At 47.5% G+C, this 4,462-nt stretch overlaps 1 pseudogene; it reads right to left on the bottom strand.

Moving 5' to 3' along the window:
* Nucleotides 1-2,652: 2,652 nt before the first annotated feature.
* LOC129020351 (glyceraldehyde-3-phosphate dehydrogenase-like) lies at nt 2,653-3,608 on the bottom strand (annotated as a pseudogene).
* Between the last annotated feature and the right edge of the window lie 854 nt (nt 3,609-4,462).

Here is a 4,462-nt window from a genome sequence, read left to right as displayed (position 1 = left end):
GTTTGAGACCAGTATGGGCAACATGATGGCACCCTATCTCTATTATTATTATTATTATTTTGAGACAGTTTCACTGTGTCACCCAGGCTGGAGTGCAGTGGCAAAATCTTGGCTTACTGCGACCTCAGCCTCCCAGGTTCAAGCGATTCTTCTGCCTCAACCTCCTGAGTAGCTGGGATTACAGGCGTGCACCACCACACCCAGCTAATTTTTGTATTTTTAATAGAGACAGGGTTTCGCCATGTTGGCCTGGCTGGTCTCGAACTGCTGACCTCAGGTGATCCGCCTGCCTCAGCCTCCCAGAGTGCTGGGATTACAGGCATGAGCCACTGTGCCCGGCCTCTATCAATTTTTTTTAAAATAAAAGTGAAAAAGCTAAGATTCTGAGATATGGGGTGACTTTCTCAAGGTAACACAGCTAGGAAATGGCAGAACTCAGATTTGAACCCAAGGCTGTCTAATAAAATCAAGCTTCTGTGCATTTCATGCTAGTCTTAACTTCTTCCAACCTTATGTCCTGCCTCCCTACCCAGATGATAGCTGCAGGCATCCTGTCCTTCATTATCTTCACCTTGTCTCATTCCTCACCCCCAGGGCCAGCAGAGTGCTCGCCCGTGATGTCCCTAGTGACTGTGGATTCAGTGGGACCCTTTGCTTCGGTTTCTTTGGTCTTCCTTATCTGTTCATCCCAGTACATTGACCCTTGGCTTCTTTCACTGCCATAACCTCTGGCATCAAACATATTCCTCTGTCACCCCAGCTGGACTGCAGTGGCATGATCATGGTTCACTGCAGCCTCAACCTTCTAGGCTCAAGTGATCCTCCCACCTCAGCCTCCTGAGTAGCTGGGACCACAGGCATGTGCCACCATGCCTAATTTAATTTTTTTTTTTTTGTAGAGATGGAGTCTTGCTATGTTGCCTAGGCTGGTCTACCAACCCCTGGGATCTAGCGATCCACCTGCTTTGGCCTTCCAAAGTGTTGGGATTACAGGCATAAGCCACTGTGCCCAGCCAATGTCTTCATCCTTAACATTGGGATACTAATTCTGGTTGTCGTGATGACTAAAAAAAATAAGTAAAACAGCTAGCACATTGCAAGGCATAAAGTCCTCATGTGGGGATTATGATTGTCTTACCTCCTTACCCCTGTCCTCAGAGCCTAATACAATGCTAGGTGCTGGTAGAGGGCTAATGGGCATCTGTTGAGTTAAACAGTATGTTGAAAGAACACTGGATTGGGAGTCAGCAGAGCTAGATTTTAATACTGGTTTATGGGCAGTTGTCACTTCTTCTCTCTGAAATTCAGTTTTTCACTGTCCTTGGGGTCTCTACAGTCTCTTGTAGCTGTTAGGCAAAGTATGAATGCAGGTAAATCCCGCACCCTCAGACCCTTCTTTGACTCAAATCCCCCCTCTGACACTGCTGGACCCCTTCTGGCAGATGATTTTTTTCCTACTGCCCCTACCCACCCTATTAGAATTGGCAGGTGATTCTTATCCCAGGATCCTGGCTTTTGCTCCCAGGGAGCCCTGACACCCAGGTGCCACCAGATGGTGCTGTGGACCCATTCTTCCTGGGAAGCTGGCTCCCCGGCTCCCTGGCTCCCCATCTCCCCGGCTCCTAGGAGAGGCCTTCTGGCTCCTCTGGGCAGGGTGGGGTTCCTCCGTGGAAGGCTGCTAGGCCTGGGATAATCCTGGGAGGTGACTCAAGCCTTTCAGAAATTTCCAAGGCCCAAGCCCGCCCTTGGTTTGGCTATGCAGATTCCAGCATAGAGTTGGCAGGAGGACTGGCTGCGTAATTTGTAGAACCCAGTGTAAGATGAAAATGCCTAAGTTGCTGATGTAGGCAGCACAGGGAATGCCTAAAAGCCCACGGAATGGTTCTAGTTCAGCCCTCTAGAGCTGATTGTTAACATTTCAGGAATTTTGGCCGGGTGTGGTGGCTCACGCCTGTAGTCTCAGCTACCTGGGAGGCTGAGGCAGCAGAATCACTTCAGCCTGAGAGGCAGAGGTTGCAATGAGCAGGGATTGAGCCACTGCACTCCACCCTGGGTGACAGAGGGAGACCCTGTCTCAAAAAAAAAAAAAAAAAGAAAAAGAAAAAAAGGAATTTTAAGAGCTGGTTGTTGAACACGGACATTATTTAATTAAATTTTATACACTTACCATTAAATAAGTTATAGAGCTGGGTGTGGTGGCTCACACCTATAATCGCAACTTTTCAGGCAGCTGAAGTGGGATGATCGCTTGAGCCCAGGAGTTCAAGGTTACAGCGAGGTATGATTACTCCATTGTACTCCAGCCTGGGTGACAGAGCAAGAGCTCATTTCTAAAAAATAAATAAGTAAAATAAAAACAAAGGTAATAAATAACCCAAACTCATCACTATGTAATTACTTTTATATATTTCACTATCATTTATGCTCACTTTTTTTTGGCTGAGTACAGGGGACTTTATTGATGGTACATGACAAAGTGCGGTCTCATAGTCCTCTCCCATTCTTCAGGGAGCCTGGCGAGGAAACTGTGTTCAGGAGGGGGAGATTCTCAGTGTGGTGGGGGACTGAGTTTGGCAGGGATTCCCCAGCAGCTGAGGGCCTCTCTTCCTCTCGTGCTGTCACTGGGACTGGTGGTTCAGAGGGCTCTTACTCCTAGGACGCCATGTAGACCATAAGGTATATTGTTCTGTTGCTGTAGCCAAATTCATTGTCATATCAGGAAATGAGCTTGACAAAGTGGTCTTTGAGGGCAATGCCATTCCCAGCATTGAAGGTGGAAAAGGTGGGTATCTCTGTGAAAAGTTGGAGGAGGCAACCTGGTGCTCTGTGTAGCTCAGGAGGCCCTTGAGGGGGGCCTCTGATGCCAGCTTCACCACCTTCTTGATGTCATCATATTTGGCAGCTCTCTCCAGAAGGCAAATCAGGTCTACAACCCACATGTTGGCAGTGGAGACATGGAAGGCCATGCCAGTGGGCTTTCTGTTAAGCTCAGGGATGGCCTTGCCCACAGCTTTGGCAGAGTGGGTAAATGTAGGGATGATGTCCTGGAGAGTCCTGTGGCCATCATGCCACAGTTTCCCAGAGAGGCCGTCCACAGTCTTCTGGGTGGCAATGTTGGCACCAACTGTGGCCATGAGTCCCTCCGTGATGCCAAAGTTGTCATGGATGACCTTGGGCAGGGTAGCTAAGCAGTTGGCAGTACAGGAAGCATTGCTGACAATCACAAGGTTGTTTTCATACTTCTCAAGGTTCACACCCATCACAAACATGGGGGCATCAACAGAGAGAGCAGAGATGACCCTTTCGGTTGCACCCTCTAAGTGAACCCCAGCCTTCTCCAAGGCAGTGAAGATGCCAGTGGACTTCACAACATAATCAGCGTCAGGACCAGCCCATTTGATTTTGATGGGATTTTGTTCCTGGAAGATGGTGATGGGATTTCCATTGGTGACAAACTTCTGGTTCTTAGCCTTGATGGTGCCATGGAACTTGTCATGGGTGGAATCATACTGGAACATGTAGACCATGGAGTTGACCTGAATGAAGTGGTCATAGATAGTGACACTATCCATTTTGCTAGAGTTAAAAGCAGCCCTGGTAAACAGGCTTCCAATATGGTCCGATCTGTTTACTCTGGCCTTCACTCACACCATGATGTCTCAAGGCTGCTGCTGGTGCTACACGAGAAGATGCGTCTGTATGTTGTATGGCAAGAGCAGAGGGCTCATCTGTGTTCTTGAAGTAACTTACATTTATTGTATCTATATGGTGAAAATACTATATAATAGTGCACTTTTTTTTTTTTTTGAGACAGAGTTTCACTTTTGTTGCCCAGGCTGGAGTGCAGTGGCACTATCTCTGTTCACTGCAACCTCTGCCTCCCGGGTTCAAGTGATTCTTTTGCCTCCCCTTCCCGAGTAGCTGGGGTTACAGGTGCACGCCACCATGCCTGGCTAATTTTTTTGTATTTTTAGTAGAGACAGAGTTTCACCATGTTGGTCAGGCTGGTCTTGAACTCCTGACCTCAGGTGATCCACCTGCCTCGGCCTCCCAAAGTGCTGGGATTACAGGCATGAGCCAGCATGCCTGGCCTAATAGGAGATATCTCTCCTCAACTCTGTATTTGGTGATTGATGTCACATTGGCACCTTAAAATTGATGAAGATGGGAGTGTTTAATCATTAAAATCCACAAACACTACAAATCATGCCCCTTCTTCCGCCAAGCCAATTGTTAAACTTTTACCAGAATACACGGGTCCTGATTGTACTCCTAATGTCCTATGTGATTTTGAGCAAAGCCCTGTTCTCCCCAGACTCCCATATATTTATGTATCACTTTATAATCAACAAAAGGGGAGCATCCTTTGTGTGCTAGGCACTGTTGTCTCATAGAATTCTTAGAACTACCCAAAAGGTAGAATATTGTAGCCCAAAGAGCAAAGAAGAACTTTGTCTCCAGG

This window comes from Pongo pygmaeus, chromosome 1 (genome assembly GCF_028885625.2).
Source record: "Pongo pygmaeus isolate AG05252 chromosome 1, NHGRI_mPonPyg2-v2.0_pri, whole genome shotgun sequence".
Lineage (NCBI taxonomy): Eukaryota > Metazoa > Chordata > Mammalia > Primates > Hominidae > Pongo > Pongo pygmaeus.
Note: the sequence above shows the minus strand (reverse complement) of the source record. Positions and strands in the feature narration are given on the sequence as shown.